General features: G+C 40.2%; 2 protein-coding genes across 5 annotated transcripts in view; both read left to right on the forward strand.

Moving 5' to 3' along the window:
* The window catches only part of SAMD13 (sterile alpha motif domain containing 13), a 47,057-nt gene that overhangs the window by 30,974 nt on the left and 2,174 nt on the right, over nucleotides 1–13,909 (forward strand). The gene's annotated exons all lie outside the window — the stretch shown is intronic.
* The window catches only part of DNASE2B (deoxyribonuclease 2 beta), an 86,329-nt gene that overhangs the window by 5,292 nt on the left and 67,128 nt on the right, over nucleotides 1–13,909 (forward strand). The window lies entirely within an intron of this gene.

The raw sequence follows: 13,909 nt of genomic DNA on the forward strand, positions 1-13,909 counted from the left end.
TCTGAAATGCCCAGCTGGTTGCTTAAGTCATTCATTTGAAATGCAAAGATTGACATCTCTTTTCAGATGGCTTATTGCTAACTTTTGATAAGTTTCTGGAGTCACTGACTTGATAAAAAAATAAATAAAATTTCTTATGGTTACATGTTGCCGAGTAATACTAACTACCTCAAAATGGAATCGTAGGGTGGGGAGGCCAGTCAGAACAACCGTGAGCATAATGTTCAAAGCACAGCTAAATTGAATTCAGTTGTAGTAATTCTAGATGGAGATTTCTAATTAGAACAGAGATAAATCTAGGTTTTGTGGAGCCTAAAGTTTATACAATTCGAACAGCCCTCCTTGGTAAAAAAAAAATTACAAAATTATGGTTACAAACTTGTTAAGGTGAAACTTAAACATGATTAGCTTTCATGGCAAATCTGGCTTTGAATTAGACCAATTACAACCTCAAAAATTGACAATAACTTGATTTACTTCATCAGCAATAATACCAAGTACTTGAAAATATTTAAGGTGCTTTGATGCCTGATAGTTTTCAACAATTGAAGGCCACTGAAATGCTTAAAATATGTTATAGCATAATGAACAGGGAAAGTGGCAACCCAATTTCTGCTGATGTGTCCTTTCAGCCCATGAAAATTTAGAAAAGAGGTGAAATCGGCCGGGCGCGGTGGCTCACGCGTATAATCCCAGCACTTTGGGAGGCCGAGGCGGGTGGATCATGAGGTCAAGAGATCGAGACCAAACTGGTCAACATGGTGAAACCCCGTCTCTACTAAAAATACAAAAAAATTAGCTGGGCGTGGTGGCGCACACCTGTAGTCCCAGCTACTTGGGAGACTGAGGCAGGAGAATTGCCTGAACCCAGGAGGCAGAGGTTGCGGTGAGCCGAGATTGTGCCATTGCACTCCAGCCTGGGTAACAAGAGCAAAACTCTGTCTCAAAAAAAAGAAAAGGGTGAAATCACGAGTAAATGGGTAATGCTAACAATAAGAAAGTAGCCAAGAAAATTGAAAACTGATAAGGAAAAGTTTTTAAAAGTTTATTTTAGATTCATTGGTACATGTGCAAATTTGTTATATAGGTAAACTGTGTGTCACAGAGGTTTGGTGTACAAATTATTTCATCACCCAAGTAATAAGCATAGTATCCAATAGGCAGTTTTTCATCTTTACCCTCCTCCCACCCTCCACCCTCACATAGGCCCCAGTGTCTATTTTTCCCTTCTTCATGTCCATGTATACCTATTGTTTAGCTTCCACTTATCAGAACATAAGGTATTTGGTTTTCTGTTCCTGCATTAGTTCATGTAGGGTAATGACCTCCAGCTCTATCTATGTTGCTGCACAGGACATGATCTTATTCTTTTTTAATGGCTATGTAGTATTCCATGGTGTATATGTACCACCTTTTCTTCATCCAGCCTACTGTTGATGGGCACTTAGGTTGATTTCATATTTTTCCTATTGTAAATAGTGCTGCAGTGAACATACAGGTTCATGTGTCATTATGGTAGAACAACTTATATTCTTTTGGGAATATACCCAGTAACAGGATTGCCAGGTTGGATGGTAGTTCTGTTTTAAGTTCTTTGAGAAATCACCAAACTGCTCTCCACAATGGCTGAACTAATTTACGTTCCCACCACTACTGTGGTGGGAATTCACTTTTCTCAGCAACCTCACCAGCGTCTATTTTTTTTTTAATAGTAGCCATTCTGACTTGTGCAAGATGGTATCTCATGGTTGTTTTGATTTGCATTTCTCTAATGGTTAATGATATTGAGCATTTTTTCATATGCCTATTAGCCATATGTATGTCTTTAAGAAGTGTCTTCTGAGAAGTGTCTGTTCATGTCCTTTTCATAATATTTAATGGGGTTGTTTGTTTTGTTTTTTAGCTTGTTAATTTGATGAAGTTTCTTATAGATTCTGGATATTAAACCTTTGTTGAATGCATAGTTTGCAAATATTTTCTTCCGTTTTGTAGATTGTCTGCCCTGTTGATAGTTCTTTTGCTGTGCAGAAACTCTTTAGTTTAATTAGGTCCTATTTGTCAATTTTTGTTTTTGTTGCAATTGGTTTTTAGCATGTTCATCATGAAATCTTCGCCAAGGCCTATGTCCAGAATGGCATTTCCTAGTTTATCTTCCAGGGTTTTTATACTTTCAAGTTTTACATTTAAGTCTCTAAACCATCTTGAGTTGATTTTTATATATAGTGTAAGGGGTCCAGTTTCAATCTTCTGCATATGGCTATCCCAGCATCATTTATTGAATAGGGAGTCCTTTCCTCATTGCTTGTTTTTGTCACTTTGTCGAAGATTAGATGGTTATAGATGCATAGCTTTATTCCCGTGTTCTCTATTCTGTTACATTGATCTATGTGTACCATGCTATTTTGGTTACTGTAGTCATGTAGTACAGTTTGAAATCTCTTTGCTAAATCGTAACAAGAGTCACCTTTCCTCCAGTTCCCAACAAGTTCCTCATCTCCATCTGAGACCACTTCAGCATGGACCTTATTGTTCATATCACTATCAGCATTTTTGTCAAAGTCATTCAACAAGTCTCTAGGAAGTTACAAAATTTCCCACATTTTCCTGTCTTCTTCTGAGTCCTCCAAATTGTTCCAACCTCTGCCTGTTACCCAGTTCCAAAGTCGCTTCTACATTTTCGTGTATCTTTTCAGCAATGCCGCACTCTACTGGCACCAATTTACTGTATTAGTCCATTTTCACACTGCTGATAAAGACACATCCAAGACTGGGCAATTTACAAAAGAAAGAGGTTTAATTGGACTTACAGGTCCACATGGCTGAGGAGGCCTCACAATTATGGCAGAAGGTAAGGAGGAGCAAGTCACATCTTATGTGGATGGTAGCACGCAAAAATAGAGAGAGCTTGTGCAGGGAATCTCCTCTTTTTAAAACCATTAGATCTCCTGGGACTTATTCACTACCACAAGAACAGCGTGAGAAAGACCTGCCCCCATGATTCAATGACCTCCCACTGGGCCCTTCCTACAACATGTGGGAATTCAAGATGAGATTTGGGTGGGAACACAGTCAAACCCTATCAGCCATTCTTCAAGCTCTGAGAATCTTTCCTCAGCTTCATCTATTCTGCTGAGACTATAATAATGAGACTCTTGAAGTAAGTTTTTCAACTCTGCCAGATCAGTTTGATTCTTTCTTAAAATGGCCATTTCATCTTTCAGTTACTATATCATTTTATAAACCTTAAATTCCTTGTATTCTGTTTTAACTTCCTCTGGAATCTCAGTGATCTTTGTTCCTATCTATATTCTGAATTCTATGTCTGTCATTTCAGCCATTTTAGTCTGGTTAAAAAATCATTATTGGGGAATGAGTGCAGTCATTTGGAGATAAGAAGATGCTCTGGCTTTTGAGTTGCCAGAGTTATTACATTAGTTTTTTTTGTTTCTTTTTTTTTTCTTGTGGGCTCATATTTCTTCAATCTTTGAAGTTGCTCTCCTTTGGGTGTGATTTTTTTGCCTTTCTCTTCTTTAATGCCCTTGGGGGTTTGATTGTGGTATAAGGTGACTGGCTTTATTTCTGCAAGATTTTAGGAGGACAAGGCTCAGCTTGGCACTTCTGGGTTGCATGCTGTAACTCGGAGGGGCTGGTACCAGGCTACCTGCTTTGTTCTCTGGCCCCTTGTGATTAGCAACCTGCTTTACTGGAGGGATCAAGGTATTTCCTGTCTGCTGGCCACAACACTCTGATGAGGGCTGCTGGCAAAAGAGTTATACTGGGGTAGTGGCAACAGGATCTGTGGTTGCTCATGCATGCCAGCAGCCACAGCAGCCTGTCAGGGTGCACACACATTAGCTGGGGAGGAACTTTTTCTCCAAGTTGAGAAGTGAGTGGGAGGCAGGCCAGTAGGGGAGAAGCCGCAGCTAGAGGGTCATGTAGGCATGAGGGCTCTTTTCTAAGAGAGAAGACATCCAGACTTACTCAAATCCAGGAAAGTAGCCAAAAGAATTGGACAGATGAAAATTGGAATACATTGAGGAAAGTTAAGTGAAGCAAACTCCCTGAGGATAGAGAAAGGGATGAGATCAAAAGAATATGGAGGAACAAGGATGTGGAGAAATTGGAACTTTTGTACATTGCTGGTAGAACTATAAAATGGTGCATCTGTTGTGGAAAATAATTTGGCATATTCTCAGAAAGTTAAGCATAGCATTACTCTATGACCTAGCAATTCCACCCGAAAGAATTGAAAAGAGGGAATTAAACATATACTTGTACTTTACAGTGGATATATAGGACACATAAAGGGATGAGATCAAGAGAATATGGAAGAGCAGAAATGTGGAGAAATTGGAACCTTTGTAAATTGCTGGTAGAACTATAAAATGGTGCATCTGTTGTGGAAAATAATTTGGGAGACTCTTAAAAAGTTAAGCATAGCATTACTGTTTGATCCAGCAATTCCACCCCAAAAAAATGAAAAGAGGGAATTAAAGAGATACTTGTACTTGTGCAGTGGTCATTATAGCATTGTTTACAATAACCAAAGGTGAAAACATCCCAAGTGTCCGTGAACAAATGAACTGATTTTTAAAATGTGCTGTATACATATAATGGAATATTATTCAACCATAAAAAGGAATGAAGTTCTGATATGTGCTACAACATAGATAAACCTTGAAAACATGCTAAATGAAATAAGCCAGACAAATATAGCATAATTCCATGTACATGAAATATCTAAAATAGGCAAATTCATACAGATACAATGAAGATTAGAGGTTACCAGAGGCTAGGGGGAGGGGGGAGTTACTAAGTAATGGATGGAGAATTTCTTTTTGGGGTGGTGTAAGTGTTTTTAAAATAGCAATAATTGCATAAGACTATAAATGTAATCAATGCTACTGTGTACTTAAAATGGGTAAAATGGCATATTTCATGTTATATTAATTTTATCCCAATAAAGTTTTTAAAATGTAATGCCAGCCATAATAAACATCATGATTCAATTTGGTCAATAAAATATTCAAGTATTTTATTTTTAAAAATATTAAGGAATTAGTGCTGGGCAAGACAGGGTTCTTCTAAGTTGGGGACATAGGTGAAGCTGTGTACAGACATAAATAAGATTGTCTTATGTGATGGTTAATTTAATGTGTCATCTTGACTGGGCTAAGAGATGCCCAGATGGCTGGTAAAGCATCATTTAGGGGTGTGTCTGTGAGGGTGTTTGTGAAGAAGATTAGTATTTGAATCAATAGGCTGGATAAAGAAGATGGCCCTAACTGATGTGGGTGAGCATCATCTAATCCCATGATAGCTCTAATAGAACAAAAATGTGGGGAAAGGGTGAAACACTCTGTTTGACCTGAGACATCCATCATCTCCTGCTCTTGGAAATCAAAGCTTCTGGTTCTCAGGCCTTCAGACTCTGACTGGGCTTACATCATCAGCGCCACCTCACCCTCCCATTCTCAGTCCTTCAGACTTGGACTGAATTACACCACTAGCTTTCCTGTTTTCCCAGCATGCAGCTTGGTCATCTCTAACCAGTATCTCATTGGTTCTGTTTCTCTGGAGAACCCTGACTAATACACTTTGTCTTCATGGACATTAAAGGAGTTCCTGAAAACCTCTGTTTCCTTTGCTAAACAAGAGTCAAGCTCCTCTGCTTGTGGTAGATGGGGATTTGTAGAGATTTAATAAAGAACTGGAGGAGAGCAGTGAATGTTACGAATGGCCACCAAGGGGAATGGGAGAGGGAGATGACCAAGGATAACAAAAGAACTGTTGAGGTATTCTACTGGCCAGCTGAGATTGGTACACTGCAAATATGTAGTGTTTTGTCTTCATGGTTTCTTGATTTTTTTTCCCAGCTCCACTAGATAGAGGAGTGAGAGAAGCTGAACTGCTGGACTCATCCTGGATGAGGGGTTTGTGGGATAGACACAGCAAAAAGCTAATGACTTAAGAGGGCTATTTTAGAGGACTAATAAAAGAGTGGCTCCCTGGTGAATCACTAAGTTCAGACTCGATACCAAAAAGGAGTCGGAAAGGGACTGATAACCCTGGAAAAAGTGGAGTTGACATGAAAAAGTGGGTTTAATGGGAGTGAGGAGTGGGAGACAGAACAGAATATTGGGCTTTCAATGTTGCAGAGATGGGACTCTTTTAGTTGATGATGTAATACGAATAGGTTGTAAAAGTGAAGGGGAAATTGTAGAAATGGTTGGTGTATTAAAATAGACTAACAGATATGACAAGTAGTGTATAATGGCTTAATTATAGTAGAAGTTTATTTCTTGCTCATACAAATAGTCCAAGGTAGCTGGTAGGGATTTTCTGCTTTACTGTAATTCAAAGACCCAGGCAAAGGAGGCATTGTTATCAGTTGAATAGCTTTCAAGATCATCTAGGCATTGACATAAGTTAGCATAAGGAAAAAGAGTAAGGAGAAGCCTGTGCAGGTAGTCTTATGGACCTGAAAGAGGTATGCATCATCCCTTCACATCTCATTGGCCAGAGCTTAGTCACATGGCCACACTAAGTTTCAAAGAAGCCTGGGAAATCTGTAGTTGTGTGTCCTGCAAAAAAGAGCAACCAGCAGCTTGCTTTTTTAAAAGCATTTGTTGTTTTGATGCTGCTGCTCAGTTTAGTTCTTAAGTCCAGAGATAAATTTTGAAAAGGCTAACATTAAAAGATCCTTCACTGAATTAGAAGAAACTGTTCTAAAATTCATATAGAATAAAAAAAAATTGCTCATAGAGCCAAGACAATCCTAAGCAAAAAAGAACAAAGCTGGAGGCATCATGCTACCTGACTTCAAACTATACTACAAGGCTACTGTAATCAAAACAACATGGTACTGGTATAAAAACAGATGCCCAGACCAATGGAACAGAATGGAGAACTCAGAAATAAGGCCACACATCTACAACCATCTGACCTTTGACAAACTTGACAAAAACAAGCAATGGAGAAAGGACTGTCTATTTAATAAATGGTGCTGGGAGGACTGGTTAAGCATATGCAGAAAATTGAAACTGGACCCCTTCCTTACACCTTATACAAAAATTAACTCAAGATGGATTAAAGACTTAAATGTAAAACCCAAAACTACAAAAACCATAGAAGAAAATCTAGACAATACCATTCAGGACAAAGGCACAGGCAAATATTTCATGACAAAAACATCAAAAACAATTGCAACAAGAGCAAAAATTGACAAATAGGATTTAACTATACTAAACAGCCTTTGCACAGTAAAAGAAACTATCATCAGAGCAAACAGATAACCTACAGAATGGGAGAAAATTTTCACAATCTGTCCATCTGACAAAGGTCTAATATCCAAAATCTACAAGGAACTTAAACAAATTTATAAGAAAAAAAAACTATTAAAAAGTAGGCAAAGGACATGAAAAGGCAATTCTCAAAAGAAGACATTAGTGCAGCAACAAACATGAAAAAAAGCTCAGCATCACAGATTATTCAAGAAATGCAAATCAAAACCACAATGAAATACCGTCTTACACCAGTCAGAATGGCATTTATTAAAACATCAAGAAACAACAGATGCTGGCAAGGTTGTGGGGAAAGAGGAATGCTTTTACACTGTTGGTGTGAATGTAAATTAGTTCAACCATTGTGGAAGACAGTGTGGAAATTCCTCAGAGAGCTAGAATCAGAAATACCATTTGACCCAGCAGTCCCATTACTGGATATATACTCAAAGGAATATAAATCATTCCATTACAAAGATACATGCATATGTTTGTTCATTGCAGCACTATTCACAATAGCAAAGACATGGAATTAACCCAAATGCCCATCAGTGATAGCCTGGATAAAGAAAATGTGGTACATATACACCATGGAATGCTGTGCAGCCATAAAAAGGAACGAGACCATGTTGTCTGCAGGACATGGGTGGAGCTGGAAGCCATTATCCTCAGCAAATTAACACAGGAACAGGAAACCAAATACTGCATGTTCTCACTTATAAGTGAGAGCTGAACAATGAGAACACATGGACACAGGGAGGGGGACAACACACACTGGGGCCTGTTGCGGGTAGGGTGGGGAGAAGGAGAGCATTAGGAAAAATAGCTGGCCGGGTGCGGTGCTTTACACCTGTAATCCTGGCACTCTGGGAGGCCGAGGTGGGTGGATCACAAGGTGAGGCATTGGAGACCAGCCTGGTCAACATAGTGAAACCCCATCTCTACTAAATATACAAAAAATTAGCTGGATGTGGTGACGCATGCCTGTAATCCCAGCTACTCGGGAGGCTGAGGCAAGAGAATCACTTGAACCTGGGAGGGAGAGGTTCAATGAGCCAAGACCGCGCCTTTGTAAGCCAGCCCTGGTGACAGGGTGAGACTCTGTCTCAAAAAAAAAAAAAAAAAAAAAAGCTGGCTGGGCACGGCGGCTCAAGCCTGTAATCCTAGCACTTTGGGAGGCCAAGGTGGGTGGATCACCAGCTCAAGAGATCGAGAGCATCTTGGCTAACACGGTGAAACCCCATCTCTACTAAAAATACAAAAAATTAGCCAGGGTGGCACATGCCTGTAGTCTCAGCTACTCGGGAGGCAGAGGCAGGAGAATCACTTGAACCCTGGAGGTGGAGGTTGCAGTGAGCCAAGGTGGCGCAACTGCACTCCAGCCTGGGCAACACACACACACACGCATGCACGCACACACGCGCGCGCGCGCGCACACACACATACAGACACACAAAAAGCTAATGCATGCTGGGCTTAATACCTAGGTGATGGGTTGATAGGTGCAACAAACCAGCATGGCACACATTTACCTGTAACAAACGCACATCCTGCACTTGTACCCCGGAACTTAAAATAAAAATTAAAAAAAAACTTTTTTAATTAGCTGAAGAAGACTTATTTGATAATCCGTGGGAGCTCTTAAATTCTAGTTATATTTTGTAAATCTATAATTTAAAAAAAATCTGCCTAGTTTAATCTCTATGACCCAGTTTTCTCATTTGATGAAATGAGTTTTACTTATTTCCCTTCATTAGAAATGTGCTTAAGATTTTGTTTTGTAATACAGACCCTTTATCACTCACTTTGTGCCAGTAGCAAATATTAAATAACACTAGGAAATACTCATGAAGTCACCGAAAGCATTCGCCCTTACAGTGAGCCAAAATGGATTTTGTGTCTGATTTCAGTGCAAAAGCCATTTCGCTGTGACTGTTACTTCAGTAAATGAAATAGAGACTTTTGAGCCACACAAATAGTTTCTCTCTGAATAAACTGCTCAGTGTTGATTTTTAAATAAAGTGAAGCCTCCCCAAAGTATATATTATCCACTTTAAATTTCCCACCAATAGGAAGGCAAGGCAAGCACAGCCATCAGCTGAGAGTCATTGGCTGAGAATGTTGAGCTCATAGTCACTCCACCCACAAGGAGCTGCTGACAGGGGGTGGGGCAGGGGTGAGGGCATGTGAAGGAGAATTTCTCTCCAGAAGATACTTCATCCCAAGAGCCATGTGATAGTATTCAAAAGGCCTTAGTGTAAACCTGAATAGTTCACCATCTTCTTTTCCAACCTCATATAGAAATTCTTCAGAAAACTAACCCTGTCTTGGTGGGGAAAGGCTGTTTAAAGAAACATGGTGAATTACTAAAAGTACTAGGTATGCCTCAAAATGCTTCCTCCTCTGATAGTAAGAAAGCTTATCGCCAGCTGGGTCTACAAGTACACCCAGGCAGGAGCCCAGAGAACAAGGAGGCATCTGAGAAGAAATTCAAACAAGTAGCAGAGGCCCATGAGGTCTTGTCTGATGCCAGGAAATGAAATGAGTATGACACACCCAGAAGGAACCAAACCGAAAGGGAAGACAGAGGAGATGGCAGACACAAAACACATTTGGAGGAGGAACTATGCTTTGAGAGGCCACGCTGTGTCTTTCAGAATGTCTTTGAAGATGAAGACCTCTTCTCAGGAGATGATTTTTCCACTGGCCATGTGGGTTAAGCCAGGAGATTCCACTCCTCCATCTTTGATGTGACTCCCATGTTGGATACAGGATTTTCCACTTTTGTATCTCTGGGCTCCAGAGCGAGTACCTCTACCTCTGAGACATTGGTACCCCTTGTAAGCAGTGGAATGAGAAACTTCAGACTGGTTGCCACTTGTAGCCAGTCCGTAAATGGCAAGAGAGTTGTTACAAAGAAAGTGCTAGAAAATGTGAGGGGGAGGAATGAAGCAGAAAAAGAAAGACTGTTTCATGAGATTCCTCCACATCACTGGTAAGAAGTTGCCACTGTATTCTTTAACAGGGTGTTTTGATGCTTATGGAAGACTGAATTGGATTTGAGAATGTGTTGAACTGGGATAGACAGAGTTCAGCTTAGCTCAAACCTCTCATTTCACAGAGGAGGGGAATAATGTGACAGATGTTGACATAAGAACCTAGTAAGTAGCAGGGCAGAGCATCCTTCCCCAGTCTTCTGATTTTAAATTAAGCCTCCTTTCCCTTACGTACCATCTAGGACAGTAGAGACCACCTCCACAAATATGGCCTTCCCAGTCAGCGCAGAGCCCTACCATCATAAATCCCATTGACTTCTCTTAACTGTTTTTTTTTCTGCCCTACCTTGCAATTGCCTTGTTGCCTTTCTTGATGGGTACTCTTTGTCTCTTCCTAGGCTCTTTTCTCTTTGCTGCTTCTGTTCCCACCCATTCTTTCTTTCTATACATTTCCCATGGACCATATCACAAATAGGTTCAATACAGAGTTACCTATGTATAGATTAATGCAGAGAGAGTGAGTGAAAAGTACATGGGTTAAGATCATGCTTTTCAATTTTTTAATTTTTTTTTATTTTAATTTTGTAGAGACAGGGTCTCACTATGTTGTATGCCCAGGCTGGCCTTGAATTGCTGGGCTCAAGCAATCCTCCCACCTCAGCCTCTCAAGTAGCTGGGACTTCCATGCCCAACTTTTATATGCTTTTTCAAATAGGTAGCATTTATTGAGTGGTCAGTGCACGTCAGGAATTTTCACAAAAGTTACCTCAATAATACTTTCAGCAGTGAAATACAGTAGTCACTTTCCCCCATCATATAGATAAGAAAATAAGGCTTAGAAAAATTCAGTAATGTGTACCAGGCCCCACTAATAAGCAATAAAGTAGCGTCTTAGTCTAAAGCACATGCTTAGCTAGTGAGCTATAATATCTATGAATCCTACTCATTTATTTTTAAATCTAGCCTCTTGCCCTCATTGGAAATTTAAACTATCATCTCTAGACTTTACTTCCATGTATGAGTACTTGCTGGAACTTAGTAAAGACGTAAACATTTTTTTATTGCCCAACAGGAACCTGAAGATTACTTTTACATGAAGACACAACCAGTGTAAAAGTTTTACTGACACTAACAAATGATTATCAGCTAACACAATTCCCAAGATGTGAAATACCTTTTGTTTTGGATTTCATCATAATGTACATACAAAATCTTGGGTTTGTTTTGTTTTGTTTAGCTGGAGTTGGTCACACTCCAACTCATTCATTTATGTTAATACACAGACTGGGTTCCAGAGGAGTTGTTCCTTATGGAAAGTTCCAGATAGAGTCTGCATTAGAACCTCTCCAGTTTCCAGTCCCAAGCTCGTTGTAGTGCAGCATGCTGTTGACAGAATTTGGATTTCACTTGCATCCCATGGAAGTTATGTAACAAGTTATTAGTTTTCTTAATCAAGGAACTTGCCTGTGTGTGCAATTTTTATGAAACGATTGTTTTATGTAGTCTTTGAACTTTTTAATCTCAGTATATTGTCTGAGTCTAAACAGGAATATGCCTACATCTTCCTGGCAAAGGGGAGCACACTTGCGGAAAGGAAGCAGAAGGTGGATTTGGAATCAGAACACATCCTATTTCTTTCAAAGCCTCTCCATTTCCACTTAGTAGTCACTGTGAACCTCCTACATGTCAGGCACCGTGCACGGTGCTTTGCATCCATAATTTCTAATCTCTAAAGTCCTTCACGGGTTTATTTCCATCTTACAGGTGAGGAAACCGAGGTGCAGGGCAGTTAAGTCAGCCACCCAGGGCCACATAGTAGTTTGTGGAGACAGGATTCTGCAGTTTGCCTGACCATAAGTTTCATTTCCATCATGCTCTATTCCACTCTCATTCCTTTGAGCTGCTCTAGTCAGGGTTTAAGGGGAATGTTTGGTTTTATGTATGAATTAACTATATTTATTTCAACATTTCTAAAACGAGGATTTCCAGATGGAGCTTTCTTTTACCAACCCTGGTCTGAGGTGAACTGCAGTGTGTCTACTGAACAAAAGGAAAATCAGATTGGAGCAGAAACATGATTTTTCCATTTTCTCTTAAGTAAAATCCAAATTTCAGCATTTTTCACAGGCATACTTGGCTTTTGACAGAAATGCTGAGTTGTCAAAGGACTTTTTGCCAGCAAAGATTTTTTTAAAAATTCACTTTGAGTTAGTTGAGAAACTTTTCTTGGTGTATAGAAATGAAAGCAGTGTCATCTCTTCCTGATGCCTATTTAAAACATGTCGTAAGTGAAGTGTGAGCACACAACAGCTGAGGCAAGATGGAGTGCAGGAAGGGCTTTGCCGTTCAGGAAAACATTCTGAGCCTATGTGCAAGACACAGCTTTAAGGTCACCTCTAAATTAGTCTCTGTGACCTCACAGTGTCTTCAGCACAGCTACTGTGCTTTCCAGGGGCCAGAGGCTCCTCCGCCAACTCTCAGACCTGCAGGTTTCACTAAACAGCAATCTCTAGGATTACTAGTTGCCTAAATAGGAAGAAAAGTACTTTAGGATTATTGGGTCAATTCCTGTGTCCTTAAGGAAATTTTCTATTCTTGTCCTATCAATCAACTGCTTTTTTATGTGTTACGGTCTCTCACAAACTAATGTGAGATAGTTTGTGTTCTGGTAGCTGACAGAAGAAAGATTTCCCAGACTCAAAACCACCATAGACCAGGTAGAAGTAATTCCTTGTTCTGCTCTGGTTCATATTAGGTGGTTGACAAGTAAAATGAGGACCTGGTCCTGTCAAGAATGATGGAAGGGATGATGACAAGTGATTGTATAACTCATAGCTCACGGAGCGTTTGCAAGAGCAATTTCTCATAGAATCTTGTCAAAAACCCTACCAAGGAAGAAACAGAAGAGAAGGGACTTGCCTAAGGTCACAAAGTGGGTGTTTCTTCAGCCGCCTAGCCTGCTGCTATTTCTCCCACACTCTTAGGCATTCAAAGCACATTTTCTTCCCAGCCTGGCAAGCAAGGCACATAAGAGTTGGAGGAGCCACCCTGGGATAATGTGGGAGGGAGTCTCGTTTTATGTATTTGCAGCTATGCATGGTGTCCCCATGTCTGTCGGTCAGTGGATGAGGTAGGTGCAGAAGTATGTGGGTAAAACCATGAACAGAAATGTCACAACTCACCGACCATGCACAGCTGGTTTATCTCTTGAACCCAAGTCACCTAAGAACCAGCTCATGTTCTTAAGAGAGGTAAGGTTCCCACAACAAAAAATAACAAAAATAATGTGGTATTCAGCATTCTTCTAAGTGCTTCCTTTCCAAAAATGTCAAACCACTTTGTATGTATGGAATCCTCATCTCTTTTGTGAGAAGCCTGTTTTTATTTCACCCCAAAGCTTTGTAGTTTCTCCAGAATACCTGGAGTGCAGTGTACCTGACTCTGTGTGCCTAAGGGTGCAGGGAATGGACTCTGAGCAGAACAGGGAAGGGATTTTCAGCTGGCAGGGCCCTACCCCTCACCACCTTATTTGGAAGTTTGAGGATCCATTGAGAGGGAGTGTGGTAGGGGAACTCATCTTGGAGAGGTTGATTTTGAGTTGAGGTGGATGGTTCCCCCTTTAAAGGGCAG

The sequence above is a fragment of the Aotus nancymaae genome, unplaced genomic scaffold, assembly GCF_030222135.1.
Source record: "Aotus nancymaae isolate 86718 unplaced genomic scaffold, 86718_ANA_hifiasm-v0.15.2.pri h1tg000007l, whole genome shotgun sequence".
Taxonomy (NCBI): Eukaryota; Metazoa; Chordata; class Mammalia; order Primates; family Aotidae; genus Aotus; species Aotus nancymaae.